Source organism: Haematobia irritans, chromosome 4 (genome assembly GCF_050003625.1).
Source record: "Haematobia irritans isolate KBUSLIRL chromosome 4, ASM5000362v1, whole genome shotgun sequence".
NCBI classification, from domain to species: domain Eukaryota; kingdom Metazoa; phylum Arthropoda; class Insecta; order Diptera; family Muscidae; genus Haematobia; species Haematobia irritans.
In genome coordinates this window covers 179686793-179705972 of record NC_134400.1, presented here as the reverse complement: position 1 = coordinate 179705972, position 19180 = coordinate 179686793, and the positions used below count along the sequence as shown (strand labels likewise).

Below are 19180 nucleotides of genomic sequence, written 5' to 3'. Positions count from 1 at the left end.
TGACAAAATTTTTTTTCTATACAAAATTTTGTCAAAATTTTATTTCTAAAGAAAGTTTTTCACAATTCTATTTCTATAGAAAATTTTGTTAATTTTTTTTTTCTATAGAAAGTTTTTTCAAAATTTTATTTCTATAGAAAATTTTAATAAAATTTTATTTCAGTAGAAAATTTTGTTAAAATTTTATTTCTATAAAAAATTTTGTCAGAATTTTATTTCTATAGAAAATTTTAATAAAATTTTATTTCAGTAGAAAATTTTGTTAAAATTTTATTTCTTTAGAAAATTTTGTCAAAACTTTATTTCTATAGATAGTTTGGTCAAAATTTTATTTCTATAGAAAATTTTCTCAAAATGTTATTTCTATGGCAAATTTTTTTCAAAATTTTAAGTATTTTATGTTTTATCGAAATGTAAATCTAAATACAAAGTTGTGCAGAGTATATTATAGTCGTTCAATTTCAGAATTTCCTTATTTGTTTTTTACTAAAATTGTGTTTCGTCCCGTAACGTTCGATTTAAATTTTAAGTACATAGATTTGGTACAAGTGTATACAATTTTGTCTAAATCGGTTCAGGTTCAAATTCATGCATATGCGAATATAAACCTTTATATAGCTCGCATTTACGGTACCCCCACAATATAACTACAAATTAGTGGTATTAAAATGAGATTTAGTTATATTACCCGGAGTCGACTCCGGAATCGGAGTCGGAGTCGAGTAAAATTGGCTCGACTCTACAGCCCTGGACGCAAGTACGCAAAAGTCAAATTAAAAAGAGTCTTAAGTGTCTTAAATCACTTATCCGCTTCTTTGGCTCGGTATCAATACGAAAATCATTAGTGAAAAGACAAAATCTTTGGAACCGGTTATGCTTTCTTTCAATGCAGAGCTAAACGTGGAAAAAGTTACGAAATATTTAGTTTTTATTTCTTTAATCAGACAAAACTTTTTTTCTGTACATGCATTAATCATTAGCTTCCACAAATTCATTTGAGAAAAATCATCACTTGTCAAAATATTGAAATGTTGTCATTCTTCATTGTCTTTCGTATTTAACAATTATTTTTGCAATTGCTGGGAATGTAATTAACTTAAATCAAGTTCACATTTCCAACAATAAACCTGATGAATTTTCGGTCAAACTCCACTGTCAAACAACAGCAAAAAAATGGTTAATCTTAAAAAATTCATTTAACATGAACATGACACGAGTTTCATGTTTAAATTCCGATTGGTTGCAAGCAAAAAACAAACCACCATAATAAACCGGAGTTTAATTCTTTTGTTCATTATTTGGTTTTTAGCTATAAATATAAAATACCTCACCGTAGCCTTGTCTTGACCACGAATTAATACATAAATGAACGAATGGTCGGATAGTGGAAAAGAATCCACTTTAATGGAATATTGTTGCAAAAACATCGAAAAAAAAACTTAAATGTGTTATGTGTAACCTCATGTATAGGGTGGTTAAAATTTCAAGGGCCGATGTTGATTTTGAATAAAACACAAACTATTTAGGAAATTATTGTAATTTTATTTTATTATGATATATTGGTATTACTCAATTATGTATGGAACAAAATATCGGCCAAATGGGCGCCGCGACCTCGGTGGCACACCTTCATCCGATGGTCCAAATTTTCAATGACGCTGAGGCATAATGGAGGTTCTATGCTGTTAATGTGCCAATTATCTCATCCCTTAGCTCTTGAATTGTTGCTGGGATATCGACGTACACCTTTTCTTTCAAATAACCCCAAAGAAAAAAGTCCAACGGTGTCAAATCTTATGATCTTGGCGGCCAATTGGCATCGCCATTACGTGAGATAACACGGCCATTGAATTTGTTGCGCAAAAGAGCCATTGTTTCGTTAACTGTGTGGCAAGTGGCATCGTCCTGCTGAAACCACATCCATATCTTCCAATTCGGGCCATAAAAAGTTCGTTACCATCTCACGATAGCGAACACCATTCACAGTAACTGCCTGACCGGCCTCATTTTGGAAAAAAATACGGCCCGATGATGCCACCAGACCATAAACCGCACCAAACAGTCAATCTTTGTGGGTGTATTGGTTTTTCGACAATCACTCTTGGATTCTCATTCGCCCAAATGCGGCAATTCTGTTTATTGACGAATCCACTGAGGTGAAAATGTGCCTCATCACTGAAGATGATTTTCTTCTAAAATTGATCATCCATTGTTGCCATTTCTTGGAACCATTCTGCCCATTCACGACGTCCATGGTTCAAATTGAGTAAGTCTGAAATAGAGAAATGTTTAGGTGCACTGAAAAAAAAAGCATACTCGGTTCCAAAGATTTTGTCTTTACTTTAAAAAATTTGGTATTGATTCCGAGCCAAAGAAGCGGAGAATACAAGTAAGGATACTTTTAAGACACAATTCTCTTTAAAATTTGGGTTTTGTGTACTTGTAATTTCAATTTTTCGCTTTCTCAGCTTTTTTATACCCATCACCATAGAATGGTGACGGGGGTATAATAAGTTTGTCATTCCGTTTGTAACACATCGAAATATCGATTCCCGACTATATAAAGTATATATATTCTTGATCAGGGAGAAATTCTAAGACGATATAACGATGTCCGTCTGTCCGTCTGTCTGTCTGTTGTAATCACGCTACAGTCTTCAAAAATGAAGCAATCGTGCTGAAATTTTGCACAACCTCGTCTTTTGTCTGCAGGCAGGTCAAGTTCGAAGATGGGTTATATCGGTCCAGGTTTTGATATAGTCCCCATATAAACCGACCTCCCGATTTGGGGTCTTGGGCTTATAGAAATCGTATTTTTTATCCAATTTGCCTGAAATTGGAAATCTAGAGGTATTGTAGGACCACAAATACGTGTGCCAAAAATTGTAAGTATCGGTCCATATTTTGGTATAGCCCCCATATAGACCGATCTCCCGATTTTACTTCTTGGGCTTATAGAAACCGCAGTTTTTATTCAATTTACCTGAAATTGGAAATCTAGAGGTATTGTAGGACCACAAATACGTGTGCCAAAAATGGTGAGTATCGGTCTATGTTTTGGTATGGTGCCCATATAAAACGACCTCCCGATTTGGGGTCTTGGGCTTATAGAAACCGTATTTTTTATCCAATTTGTCTGAAATTGGAAATGTAGCGGTATTTTCGGACCATAAAGAGGTGTGCTGAAAATGGTGAGTATCGGTCCATATTTTGGTATAGCCCCCATATAGACCGATTTCCCGATTTTACTTCTTGGGCTTCTAGAATCCGAAGTTTTTATCCTATTTGCCTGAAATTGGAAATCTAGAGGTATTTTCTGGTCATAAAGAGGTGTGCCGAAAACGGTGAGTAGCGGTCCATGTTTTAGTATAGCCCCCATAAGAACGATCTCCCGATTTAACTCCTTGGGTTTCTAGAAACCGTAATTTTTATCTGATTTGCCTGAAATTGTAAATATTCTGGTATTTTAGGCTCGGTCCATTTGGTAATGCCTCCATATAGACCGACTTCACTTGAATTGCTTGAAACTCAATGTAAAATTTCCAGATTTTACTTCTACATATTTAAGATTTCAAATCAAGACGTTATTTTATAATTTTCTTGCACACTTACAAGAGATGTTAATGATTCCTCTAAAATTCAAACAAAAATGGTTCTTATAAATCCAGAATCTGATATGGTCCTCATAGGTGAAATCTTTAAATTTATCTTCGGGAATATCCTCAAGTCCTCAAGCCCTCCTGAAATTTCAAAGGAAACCCTAATATTTGGTTCATGGTGGTGGGTATTTAAGGTTCGGCCCGGCCGAACTTAGTGTTGTATATACTTGTTTCTTCATATGCTATCAAAGTCCTTTAAAAACGAGTTAACGGCAACTTTATTTTCCAAATTAGGACTCGACTTCCAGTAGAAATTATGCTATGTTTGAAGTAACAAACTTCTTTAAAATAAAGTTTTGAAAAACATGTCCTATATTTGTACGATTTTTTGCTTTGTAGTCAAGATGCAAATAGACAATAAATTTAAAGACAATTTCATTAAATTTAAAGAATTTTTCTGAATTATTAAAGTCAAGTTGACCTTAGCCTATAAATTTTTTCTTTCATGTTAAGATACCCATTTTTAAGTCAAATCACTTAATTATAAGGCCAATACGACTTCATTGAAAAGTTTATCGACTTTTGGACAAGGAAAATAACTTTATTTTAGAGAAATGCGTCTTCTATGCTAAGCAAAATTTGTATTCGTATTTTAAACACATGAAATCTTTGACCTCACGACAATATTTTTTTCAGTGTGTGGTTCCATTCAACATCGGCCCTTACAATTTAACCAACCTTTACAAACAAATACCAGTTTTAAAATCTAAATTATGACGGGTACTTAGAAGTAAACGAAATTTTCTTAATTCAAAACTTTAAACAAAAGATGCTAAATCCTCAAAATAAGTCTTAGCCCGTATTTGAAGCGTTTTTATCTTAAATCTAAAGATTCCATATTTCAGTTAATTTAAGGACGATATCTTTAAATCAAAAATGTTTGTCTTTACTTTAAGGAAAATTTGCCTTAGTTTAAAGACATGCAATTTTAACGAAGGAAAGCAAATTTTCAAAATGTGTGTCCTAAATTTAATGAAAAAAAATTTTAAGCAAAAATTATAAACTTTCTTTTAATTAAAATTTCATTATTTTTAAGAAAGGTGTCCTTAATTGTGTGTAAATTGCGCATCCTAAAATTTAGGTTTAGGTTGTTTAATATCACGTAAACATTGTTTTCAGTGTATGGAAAAAAATTTTGTCTAAATTTTCTATAGAAAAAAAAATTGTCAAAATTTTCTATAGAAATAAAACTTTGTCAAAATTTTCTATGTAAATTTTTCTATGTAAATAAATCTTCTATAGAAATAAAATTTTGTCAAAATTTTCTAAAGAAATAAAATTTTGTCTAAATTTTCTACAAAAACAAAATTTTTATAGAAATAAAGTTTTGACAACATTTTCTATAAAAATAAATATAAATAAAATTTTTGAATAGAAATCAAAATTGGACAAAATTTTCTATGGAAGTAAAATTTTAACTTATAATTATAATAAAAATTTAACTTATAAATTATATTAATTTAATTTGGAAAAATGTTACGCTGCTACGAATTTTGGAAAAATTTTGGTCCAAAATAAAAATTCATTGTGGCAACGCTGGGGATCGTTTTATGTGGGGGCTATATATAATTATGGACCGATATGGATAATTTTTTGCGTAGTTGTTAGCAGGGCTGTGGAGTCGAGCCAATTTTGCTCGACTCCGACTCCAGCATTTTTCATCAGCTCGACTCCGGAGTCGATTCAGGGTAATATAACTAAATCTCATTTTAATACCACTAAAGTGCATCGATATAAAGTATCGTATTTATTTATGCGTGCAAAATTTGATTTAACTCTATATTTCAAATTTAGGGCAATGTATAATAAAGAAAATAATGATAATATAATAAATAAATTTATTAAATTCCCATCATAATATGAGAAGATACCAACAGTATATGAATTTGTGGACCAAAATTATTGATACTATCTCAAATCCTTTAAATTTGTTGCGAGCTATATAAAGGTTTATATTCCCATAAGCATGAATTTGAATCTGAATCTATTTAGACAAAATTGTATATACTTCTACAAAATCGATGCACTTAAAATGTTAATCTAACGTTATGGGACGTAACACAAAAATAAAAATTCAAGGAAAGTCTAAAGTCGGGCGGTTCGATTACAATATACTCTGCACAACTTTGTATTTTGATCTACATTTTGATAAAATCTCAAATCAGACTTCTACAAAATCTCGGGCAATATTTGGGAAATATCTATAATGGTTTAGACAATTTCGCTAAAATGCATTTATGATTCATTCATTGAAAAATTTGAAAATTTGAGTCATTTCTACAAATTTTCGACTTAGCATACAATTTTGTGAGCATACAATTTAGGAAAAAATTTTCTACAGAAACAAAATTTTGACTAAATTTTCTATAGAAATAAAATTTTGGCAAAATTTTCTATAGAAATCAAATTTTGACCAAATATATAGAAATAAAATTTTGAATAAAATTTTTATAGAAATAAAATTTGGCAAAATTTTTTATAGAAATAAAAGTTTGAAAAAATTATCAATAGAAATACAATTGAAAAAAAATTGAAAAAAAATTGTGTAGCAAACAAAATTTTGCAAAATTTTCTATAAAACAAAATTTTGACTAAATTTTCTATAGAAACAAAATTTTGGCAAAATTTTCTATAGAAATAAAATTTTGACCAAATTTTCTAATAAAAAAATCTATTACTATAAAATTTTGGCAAAATTTTCTATAGAAATAAAATTTTGACTTAAATTTTTATAGAAATAAAATTATCAATAGAAATAAAATTTTGAAAAAATTTTTGTGTAACAAATAAAATTTTGCAAAATATTTATAGAAACAAAATTTTGACTTTTGAATAGAAATAAAATTTTGACTAAATTTTCTATAGAAAAAAATATTTCTATAGTAATAAAATTTTTAATAAATTTTTTATAGAAATAAAATTTTGACAAAATTTGCTATAGAAATAAAATTTTGACAAAACTTTTTATAGAAATAACATTTTGAGAACATTTTCTATAAAAAAAAAACAACTTTTAAAAAATTTTATGTGAATATTCCACATATGTATATGGCCTTAAAATTTACAAAATTTACAAAAATAATTTCGTTTGTTCGAAATATTTCAAATAAATTGATATGGGCATTAAAATGGATCGATCCAGCCCATCTGCTAGTCTAACATTCTAGGAAACATAAAAAGATAGCCGTAATTGGAAGTTGATTTTCATTTACAATCATGCTGTACATTGATCGAATGAATAACGCAATGGAAACTAATTTGCGTAAAAACTTGCTTAGTTACAAAAATGTGAAGTGTTTTAAAAAATTTTGTTTAGCCGGAGTCGGAGTCGAGCAAAATTTTTACGACTCCGACTCCAGCAAAATCTTTAGACTCCGACTCCGACTCCAAGACTCCGACTCCGGCTCCACAGCCCTGATTGTTAGAGACCCTATACTAACACCACCTAGCAAATTTTACTCCTCCCAGAGGCTCCGGAGGTTACATCTGGGGATCGGTTCATATGGCGGCTATATATAACTATGGACCGATTTGAACCAATTTTTTCATGGTTGTTAGAGACCATATACTAACATCACCTACCAAATTCGAGACAGAATTTCAGCACGACGCAGAATATATATACTTTATGGAGTCTTAAAGCAATATTTGGATGTGTTAGAAACGGAATAACAAAGTTAATATACCCTCATGCTATGGTGGAAAGTATAAAAATACATTATTTGACTTTTTGTTAAAATTTTGCACCACAGAGAATTAATAAAAAAAACAAGTATATACGGCCGTAAGTTCGGCCAGGCCGAATCTTATGTACCCTCCACCATGGATTGCGTAGAAACTTCTACGAAAGACTGTCATCCACAAATTTCAACTCACATGGTTGTTAAATATCATATACTACCACCACGTACCAAATTTCACCCAGATGGGATGAAGTTTGCTTCTCCAAAAGGCACCGGAGGTCAAATCTGGGGATCGGTTTATATGGGAGCTATATATAATTATGGACTGATAGGAACCAATTCCTGCATGGTTGTTGGATACCCTATACTAACATCACGTACCAAATTTCAACCGAATGTGAAGAATTTTGCTCTTCCAAGGTGCTCCGGAGGTCAAATCTGGGGATCGGTTTATATGGGGCCTATATATAATTATGGACCGATATCGACCAATTTTTGCATGGGTGTTTGAGGCCATATATTAACATCACGTACCAAATTTCAACTGAATCAGTTGAATTTTGGTCTTCCAAGAGGCTCCGGAGGTCAAATCTGGTGATCGGTTTATATGGGGGCTATATATAATTTTGGACCGATATGGACCAATTTTTGCATTGTTGTTAGAGACCATATACTAACACCATGTACCAAGTTTCAGCCGGATCGGATGAAATTTGCTTCTCTTAGAGGCTCCGCAAGCCAAATCGGGGGATAGGTTTATATGGGGGCTATATATAATTATGGGCCGATGTGAACCAATTTTTGCATGGTTATTAGAGACCATATACTTACACTATGTACCAAATTTCAGCCGGATCCGATGAAAATTGTTTCTCTTAGAGGCTCTTAAAGCCAAATCGGGGGATCGGTTTATATGGGGGCTATATATAATTATGAACCGATATGGACCAGTTTTTGCATGGTTGTTAGAGACCATATACTAACACAATGTACCAAATTTCAGACGGATCGGATGAAATTTGCTTCTCTTAGAGGCCTCGCAAGCCAAATTTGGGGGTCCGTTTATATAGGGGCTATACGTAAAAGTGGACCGATATGGCCCATTTGCAATACCGTCCGACCTACATCAATTACAACTACTTGTGCCAAGTTTCAAGTCGGTAGCTTGTTTCGTTCGGAAGTTAGCGTGATTTCAACAGACGGACGGACATGCTCAGATCGACTCAGAATTTCACCACGACCCAGAATATATATACTTTATGGGGTCTTAAAGCAATATTTCGATGTGTTACAAACGGAATGACAAAGTTAATATACCCCCCATCCTATGGTGGAGGGTATAACAAGTAAGGAAAGTCTAAAGTCGGGCGGGGCCGACTATATTATACCCTGCACCACTTTGTAGATCTAAATTTTCGATACCATATCACATCCGTCAAATGTGTTGGGGGCTATTTATAAAGGTTTGTCCCAAATACATACATTTAAATATCACTCGATCTGGACAGAATTTGATAGACTTCTACAAAATCTATAGGCTCAAAATTTTAGTCGGCTAATGCACTAGGGTGGAACACAATGCTAGTAAAAAAATATGGGAAACATTTAAATCTGAAGCAATTTTAAGGAAACTTCGCAAAAGTTTATTTATGATTTATCGCTCGATATATATGTATTCGAAGTATATATGGGAGCTATATCTAAATTTAAACCGATTTCAATCAAATTTGGCACACATGACTACATTACTAATTGTACTCCTAGTGCAAAATTTCAACCAAATTGGGCCAAAACTCTGGCTTTTAGGACCATATTAGTCCATATCGGGCGAAAGATATATCTGGGAGCCATATCTAAATCTGAACCGATTTCAATCAAATTTTGCAAACTTGACTATACTACTAAGTGTTATATTTGTACAAAATTTCAAGCAAATCGGTATAAAACTCTGGCTGCTGGGTCCATATTAGTGCATATCGGGCGAATGATATATATATGGGAGCTAAATCTGAATCTGAACCGATTTCTTCCAAAATCAATAGGGTTCTATTCTGACCCAAATTAGGAACATGTGCCAAATTTGAAGGCGATTGGACTTAAATTGCCACCTAGACTTTGATCACAAAAATGTGTTCACAGACGGACGGACAGACGGACATGGTTATATCGACTCAGGGACCCACCCTGAGCATTATTGCCAAAGACACCATGTGTCTATCTCGTCTCCTTCTGGGTGTTACAAACATATGCACTAACTTATAATACCCTGTTCCACAGTGTGGCGCAGGGTATAAAAAACAATTATCTACGTCATTAAGATCGGCTCGGCCACCATGAACCAAATATAGAACTTTTCAACGTAGCTGGTTAGATGAACCTATATCTATATATATCCTATATCTTCCTAGCAGTTACATTTAAAGCTTCTACATATGACGGTTCCCACCTTTCGGATCATTGCTACCGTTTTTCGTCAACTTTTTGGACTTGATGCCACACTGGCAGTATTACGATAACGGGCAATGGTATCAAAAGCAATAAATTTATTTATATTTAAATCCTGGAGGGCTCTAACAATAGCCTCTTGTGCTTTTCCTGATACATATAAAGCAATCACACTTGAATTCCATAATGCATAACTTTATTTCTGAATGCAATAGATCAAAATGCTTTTGTAAACTTGTAGACATTGAAATCGACAGGCACTGGAGTAAATCTGAGAACTCTTAGACCAGTGCTTTAGAAATGATATTTATCAGCCAACTGATACTCTCACATTTACCATAGAACTATTTGAATCAAATCCCCTTTTTAATCCAATGTCGACATTTCGACTTTTCAATAATAGTGGATAATTTGATTTTTGTCAATTGGAATCGATTTTCAAAAATTGCAAAATTGAAGATTGTCAAAATATCGACTTTGACTTTTCGATTATCTTTGACAAAAATTCCATTAGCCTAAAAATCGATATTCGACATTCGTAACCCTATTACCAATATTCGTTTCAATACTTCCATGGTTTTTGGATTTGATGAGCAAAGAGATCATACAAATGCTTAATGTTGGTATCAAAACCATTTATTCTAATTTAAAATCACTTATAGCTACCTTCAAATCATTAGTATTTTTCTTGAAAATATGTTGGCCAATTCTACGAATTAATAGCAAGTGGTAGCAGCTTGAGACACGTGTTTTAATTTCTCCGATACCCCATAGATAATCTGCACCCAATTATAAATAACTTCTGGCATAGAGAGATGGGTGTGAGAGGGTGTGTGTGCATGTGAGTGTGTGTTTGTACATCATATTGAAGATATTAAATCAGATTTCTCTAATTTCTACAATAAAGCATTAATCTTCATCAGCTATCAATAAATCAAAAATCTAATGAAGCGTAAAAGAATCGAAATTTAAGAAAACATCAAATTATGAAATTATGACAAACATATCAGAGAAAAATATCTCAAATCAAAGAGCACAAATGTTTTCATTTTAATAAATTTATAATAACGATGCTTTGTGAAATGGAAATTCCTCACTAATATAAGTTGTTTCGCTCTCTTTCCCCATTTTGTTCTTACAGGTAGACGATTCATTCATATACAACAACAACGACAATAAGGATCAATCACTCAAAAGAAATTCTTGAAAATCATCATCACAGGAATCACACACATCATCGATTTCTACAAAAATTTGTTGATGGACAAAGAGCCAAAGACGTGCTGTGGCTAGAGGGAAACCAAATCAAACCATCCCATTTATGATTAAATAAAGTTGGAAATTTAATGGAAAATTCAATTTAATTAGAATTATAAAGAGAGCGAGAGAGAGCGCGCAAGAGAGAAGAAAAGAAAGGAAGACCAAACTATAGAATACACCCACAAGAAGGTATGTAAGCACGAACAAAGTTGCTCTTACAGTGTAGGGCTGTCTAAGCATTCTTTAAATAATTCCTTATTCGCGTACGATTGAAATCAAAAGGATTCTTTGATGAGGGTCCAAACATGCTTTTCTTTTAAATTATTTTCATTAGAAAAATACTTTTGCTACCTATACATATGTACGTCAACATATTCTGATTCCAGTCAATTGAAGATAGAAAGTTGATTCTTCATTTGTAAACTGTCAGATTAAAATACCAATCGTTCTTTATGCGGTGAATTGAAGTAGAGGTGTGCACGTGAGTTATAGTTTACTCACGCTCTCGCACACTCACGACAGAAAAATCATACTCACGCACTCTCACGCACCATATTTTTTGGTAGGACTCACGCTCACGCTCACGCACACTCACGAAAAGAAAATTTGTATTCACGCACACTCACGCACGTGACTCACAAAAAATACCGTGAATCACGAAAAATATCGTGACTCACGAATAATTTTATAATTAATTTACCTTATCGAAGTGTCTGAAAACATGAGCATTATTAAAATCGAGAGTGTTATTAAACTCTTAACATCTCAGTGTCACTAGAATTGTAATTGAATTTAACTCTTAAGCGTTTTATGTTGGTGAGCGTTTTATGTGTCGTGAGTGTAATTCGTTACTCAAGCACACTCACGAAGATATTATTTTCGTGACTCACGCTCACGCACGACATTTTGTTTTGTTAATCACGCTCACGCACACTCACGCTGTTGCATGAGCGTGACTCACGCACGAATCACGAAAATTTTCGTGAGTCACGACAATTTCGTGTCACGTGCACACCTCTAAATTGAAGTAAGGATACATTTAAGACACAATCCTCTCTTGTATTTAGGCTTTACGTACTTGCCTCTGGGAAACAAATTTTAATTTATACGTTTTTCATCTTTTTTATTCATGTGCTATCAAAGTTCTTTATAAACATTTTAATGATAACATTAATTTCCAAATTCAGATACGACGTCAAGTAGAAATTATGCTATATTTCAAGTTAAAAACGTCTTTAAAATTAAGTGTTAAAGGAAATGTCCTATTTTTAAACGAATTTTCATTAATTTCGTTAATATTAAAGAATTTTTCACAATTATGAAAGACAAGTTGACCTTAGTCAAACAACATGTTTGATAATCATTTTTAAGTCGAATCAAGGTAAAAAAGCTTTATATAAATGTGTCTTCTATGCTAAGCAAAAAAAACGCATTCGTATTTTAAGGACATGAAATGTTTGGTCTCACGACAATATTTTTTTTTTCAGTGTAATGTAAATAAGTAAACCTTTCAATTTATTTTCGATATGATATGGAATTACAGACCATATAAGGTATATTATAAATCACGATGAAAATCTAAAACTATCGTGCCTCCCCTGGGTCTCAACGCATTGTACACAATGCCCAACCCAAATTCTTCTCACCTCTCAAGAAGCTGGTTTTTCTACCCACATTCCATGGTTGTAGAATGTTATACACCCTCAAAAATGGCATGTGTAACATATACTTCCAACCAAATTCTGCTTCATATATATTTTCAGAATTTGTTCAAACAAAAAATTGTTTGTACTGTGGAAACATTTAATGTTTCACCCTAAGCATATTTGTTTTTTATACCCTCCACCATAGGATGGGGGTATATTAACTTTGTCATTCCGTTTGTAACACATCGAAATATTGCTCTAAGACCCCATAAAGTATATATATTCTGGGTCGTGGGGAAATTCTGAGTCCATCTGAGCCTGTACGTCCGTCCGTCTGTTGAAATCACGCTAACTTTCGAACGAAATAAGCTATCGACTTGAAACTTGGCACAAATAGTTGTTATTGATGTAGGTCGGATGGTATTGCAAATGGGCCATTCGATCCGACTGAAATTTGGTACATGGTGTTAGTATATGGTCTCTAACAACCATGCAGAAATTGGTCCATATCGGTCCATAATTACATATAGCCCCCATATAAACCGATCCCCCGATTTGGCTTGCGGAGCCTCTAAGAAAACCGAATTTCATCCGATCCGGCTGAAATTTGGCACATGGTGTTGTCGGTCCATAATTATATATAGCCCCCATATAAATCGATCCCCAGATTTGGCTTGCGGAGCCTCTAAGAGAAGCAAATTTCATCCGATCCGGTTGAAATTTGGTACGTGGTGTCAGCATATGATATGGGTTCATAATAATGGTTGCCACTCGAGCCAAAAATAATCTACCAAAATTTTATTCCTATAGAAAATTTTGTTAAAATTTTATTTCTATAGAAAATTTTTGTTAAAATTGTATATCTATAGAAAATCTTGTCAAAATTTTATTTCTATAGAAAATTTAGTCAAAATTTTATTTCTATAGAAAATTTTGTCAAAATTTTATTTCTATAGAAGATTTTGTCAAAATTTTATTTCTATAGAAAATTTTTTCCAAATTTTATTTCTATAGATTTTTTTCCAAATTTTACTTCTATCGAAAATGTTGTCAAAATTTTATTTCTATAGAAAATTTTTGTAAAAATTTTATTTCTATAGAAAATCTTGTCCAAATTTTATTTCTATAGAAAATTTAGTCAAAATTTTATTTCTATAGAAAATTTTGTTAAAATTTTATTTCTATAGAAAAGTTTGTTAAAATTTTATTTCTGTAGAAAATTTTATCAAAATTTTCTTTCTATAGAAAATTTTATTAAAATATTTTTATGTCTATAGAAAATTTTGTCAAACTGAATTATATACGTATTTGATCGATCTTTTTTGATTTAATATAACCACGTATGGACTTACATACAATTTAGAAGACGGTGTTAGGAGGTTTTAAGATACCTTGCCATCGGCAAGCGCTACCGCAACTTAAGTAATTCGATTGTGGATGGCAGTGTTTAGAAGAAGTTTCTACGCAATCCATGGTGGAGGGTACATAAGCTTCGGCCTGGCCGATCTTACGGCCGTGCATACTTGTTTTTTTTTATCCCTAATAATTAATTCCTTAAATCTCTTCATAAATGTTTAGTGCTCTCCGCTATTTTATTAATTTTTCTTGGTCAGAAAATGTCGACTTACTCTTAGAACGATTCGATTTGTTGTGATAACAGAAGAAGAAACAAGTAAATACAGCATTAAGTTCGGCCGGGCCGAATCTTAAATACCCAAGAACCAAATATTAGGGTTTCCTTTTAAATTTCAGGAGGGCTTGAGGACTTGAGGACACTTCCCGAAGATAAATTTAAAGATTTCACCTATGAGGACTATATCAGATTCTGGATTTATAAGAACCAGTTTTGTTTGAGTTTTAGAGGAATCATTAACATCTCTTGTAAGTGTGCAAGAAAATTATAAAATAACGTCTTGATTTGAAATCTTAAATCTGTAGAAGTAAAATCTGGAAATTTTACATTGAGTTTCAAGCAATTTTCATGATGCAGTGAGCCTTCTACACCCTCAAGAAGCGAAGTCGGTCTATATGGAGTCATTACCAAATGGACCGATAAAAACTTAATCCGATACACGCTTTTGTGAGCCTAAAATACCAGAATATTTACAATTTCAGGCAAATCGTATAAAAATTACGGTTTCTAGAAACCCAAGGAGTAAAATCGGGAGATCGTTCTTATGGGGGCTATACTAAAATATGGACCGATACTCACCGTTTTCGGCACACCTCTTTATGACCCGAAAATACCTCTAGATTTCCACTTTCAGGCAAATAGGATAAAAACTTCGGATTCTAGAAGCACAAGAAGTAAAATCGGGAAATCGGTCTATATGGGGGCTATACCAAAATATGGACCGATACTCACCATTTTCAGCACACCTCTTTATGGTCCTAAAATACCTAGATTTCCAATTTCAGGTAAATTGAATAAAAACTGCGGTTTCTATAACCCCAAGAAGTAAAATCGGGAGATCGGTCTATGTGGGGGCTATACCAAAACATGGACCGATACTCGCCATTTTCGGCACACCTCTTTATGGTCCTAAAATACCTCTAGATTTCCAATTTCAGACAAACTGGATAAAAACTACGATTTCTATAAGCCCAAGACCCCAAATCGGCAGGTCGGTTTATATGGGGACCATACCAAAACATGGACCGATACTCACAATTTTTGGCACACGTATTTGTGGTCCTACAATACCTCTAGATTTCCAATTTCAGGTAAATTAAATAAAAACTGCGGTTTCTATAAGCCCAAGAAGTAAAATCGGGAGATCGGTCTATATGAGGGCTATACCAAACCATGGACCGATACTCATCATTTTTGGCACACCTCTTTATGGTCATAAAATGCCTCTAGATTTCAAATTTCAGGCAAATTGGATAAAAACTTCGATTTCTATAAGCCCAAGACCCCAAATCGGGAGGTCGGTTTATATGGGGACTATATCAAAACCTGGACCGATATAGCCCATCTTCGAACTTGACCTGCCTGCAGACAAAAGACGAGTTTGTGCAAAATTTCAGCACGATTGCTTCATTATTGAAGACTGTAGCGTTATTACAACAGACAGACAGACAGACAGACAGACAGACGAACAGACGGACATCGTTGTATCGTCTTAGAATTTCTCCCTGATCAAGAATATATATACTTTATATAGTCGGAAATCGATATTTCGATGTGCGACAAACGGAATGACAAACTTATTATACCCCCGTAACCATTCTATGGTGGTGGGTATAAAAACTCAAATTTCAAAGACTCGTGTCCTAAATTTAAAGAAAAATATTTTTAAAACAAATATAATGAACTTTATTAAAGATCGTTATATTTGAATTAAAATTTCTTTATTTTAAAGAAATTTTCCCTTAATATTGCGTTAATTCTATATCTTAAAATTTAAATTGCATAATCTTTCAAATTAGATCACTATTTTTTCAGTGTGCAAACTTTAAAACAAAATCCTTTTCGAAATTTTTTTGTCATTAAAAAATGAGTATATCCGTATGTGCGTTTCCGGCTACATGTGTTTATTTTTAAATTTAAATTGAAATTTATTGTTTCATTTGATTGCGGTAATAGAGCCACTATAGCAATGGGCACTTTCACCTACACACATATACACAGTGCGATTGTGTATCGATATGTTGGATTTGTTCATATATTTTCATGTACGTAAGTGAACTAAGTGAATCCCGTGGAAGTGAGTAACAATGAAAATGAGGGAATATCCAAGTTGTCAGAAAATTAAACAATTTTTTTTTTTTTTGAATCACAGTCACGGTTGCCACTCGAGTCACAAATAATGCACCAAAATTTGGAGGAAATTCTATCAAAAGCCACCGAACAAAAAATCTTTGTCAAAATTTTATTTCTATAGAAAATTTTGTCAAAATTTTATTTCTATAGAAAATTTTGTTAAAATTTCATTTCTATAGAAAATTTTGACAAAATTTTATTTCTATAGAAAATGTTGTCAAACTGAATTATTTACGTAAATTTTTTTTCAAAATTTTATTTCTATTGAAAATGTTCTCAATTTTTTTTTTGTTTAGATAATTTTGCCAAAATTTTATTTCTATAACAAATCTTGTCAAATTTTTATTTCTATAGAAAATTTTTTTAAAAATTTTATTTCTATATAAAGTTTTTTTTCAAAATTTTATTTCTATAGAAAATTTTTTTCAAAATTTTATTTCTATAGAATTTTTTTTTTTAATTTTATTTCTATTGAAAATTTTCTCACTTTTTTTGTTTAGAAAATTTTTTCAAAATTTTATTTCTATAGAAAATTTTGTCAAAATGTTATTTCTTTAGAAAATTTTGTCAACATTTCAGCAGTTCAAGAAGAAAAAAATTAACTAAAAGTAAAGATGAAAATCATTGACGCCAAATCATGACCATTTTAACCATACAGTAGTTCATTATACCCATCACCATAGAATGGTGACGGGGGTATAATAAGTTTGTCATTCCCTTTGTAACACATCGAAATATCGATTTCCGACTATATAAAGTATATATATTCTTGATCAGGGAGAAATTCTAAGACGATATAACGATGTCCGTCTGTCTGTCTGTTGTAATCACGCTACAGTCTTCAATAATGAAGCAATCGTGCTGAAATTTTGCACGAACTCGTATTTTGTCTGCAGGCAGGTCAAGTTCGAAAATGGGCTATATCGGTCCAGGTTTTGATATAGTCCCCATATAAACCGACCTCCCGATTTGGGGTCTTGGGCTTATAGAAATCGTAGTTTTTATCCCATTTGCCTGAAATTTGAAATCTAGAGGTATTTTATGACCATAAAGAGGTGTGTCAAAAATGGCGAGTATCGGTCCATGTTTTGGTATAGCCCCCACATAGACCGATCTCCCGATTTTACTTCTTGGGGTTATAGAAACCGCAGTTTTTATTCAATTTACCTGAAATTGGAAATCTAGGTATTTTAGGACCATAAAGAGGTGTGCTGAAAATGGTGAGTATCGGTCCATATTTTGGTATAGCCCCTATATAGACCGATTTCCCGATTTTACTTCTTGGGCTTCTAGAATCCGAAGTTTTTATCCTATTTGCCTGAAATTGGAAATCTAGAGGTATTTTCGGGTCATAAAGAGGTGTGCCGAAAACGGTGAGTATCGGTCCATATTTTAGTATAGCCCCCATAAGAACGATCTCCCGATTTAACTCCTTGGGTTTCTAGAAATCATAGTTTTTATCTGACTTGCCTGAAATTGTAAATATTCCGGCATTTTAGGCTCACAAAAACGTGTATCGGATTAAGTTTTTATCGGTCCATTTGGTAATGCCTCCATATAGACCGACTTCACTTCTTGAGGGTGTAGAAGGCACACTGATCATGAATATTGCTAGAAACTCAATATAAAATTTCCAGATTTTACTTCTACAGATTTAAGATTTCAAATAAAGACGTTATTTTATAATTTTCTTGCACACTTACAAGAGATGTTAATGATTCCTCTAAAACTCAAAAAAAAAATGGTTCTTATAAATCCAGAATCTGATATAGTCCTCATAGGTGAAATCTTTAAATTTATCTTCGGGGAGTGTCCTCAAGCCCTCCTGAAATTTCAAAGCAAACCCTAATATTTGGTTCATGGTGGTGGGTATTTAAGATTCGGCTCGTCCGAACTTAGTGCTGTATATACTTGTTTTTACTATTTTTGGGAATCGTACAAAAATGTTCATTTGTATTAGTTCATATTGAACTTATGTGTACGGTCATTGAACTGTATACTCACGTTTAGTTCATAAAATTTTTGAAACATACTTAAAAAAAGTAAGATTTCATTAAGCTGTGGAAAATTTTTTTCCAATAAAAATAAGTTTTTTCCAATAAAAATAAGTTAAATTTAGCGTTAGTTTAACTACGACATTTTTTTCTGTGTATTTGCCGACTTATTACAACTGTACATGGATCGTCAGGAGGGCGGGAGGGTCTTCAAACAAAACCCGAATGCATTATTATTGTAGACCTAGGACTTTTCAATCTCTTTCGAGTTGTATTGAACCGCCCAAGATATCTTCTACATTCCCATAATCTTACAATACCTTAGAAATTTGTCCAGATATTTTGTCATTTTTTGTTGTTCTTCAGTAAAAACCATTATTTCTATAGAAAACATTCCCCTAAGTGTAATAGATTCATATGCGCATATTTACCAAGGATTATTGAAATGTTTAAAATGACATTAACGTGCTTTGAATATTCAAAAAGTTTTCATTCACTTTCTAAGGCTCACAATTGCCATGGCTGATACTCATCCCCTGAACTAGAATCAATATAAAAATCCATTCATTTCCATTTAACTGTCAGTGAGCGAAGTATCACAAAAGGGAATCCTTAACTAAGGGAAGGGAAAATTCTTCTATTCGCATAGAATCACATATGAATTGATCATCAGCATTAGCCAACATTTGTTTATGTTCTCGACACTCTCATTCTGAAAATGCTAATG

The 19180-nt window shown here is 32.6% G+C and overlaps 1 protein-coding gene across 9 annotated transcripts in view; it reads left to right on the top strand.

Moving 5' to 3' along the window:
• LOC142232789 (uncharacterized) overlaps window positions 1-19180 on the top strand; it is a 288220-nt gene that overhangs the window by 203688 nt on the left and 65352 nt on the right. For 8 of the 9 annotated variants that reach the window (XM_075303464.1, XM_075303462.1, XM_075303463.1 and 5 more), the window contains one exon: window positions 10929-11236. The exons of the other annotated variant lie outside the window; for it this stretch is intronic. The gene's annotated coding sequence lies outside the window, so the exon portion shown is untranslated. The remainder of the gene's footprint in view (window positions 1-10928; window positions 11237-19180) is intronic. 9 annotated transcript variants of the gene reach the window in all.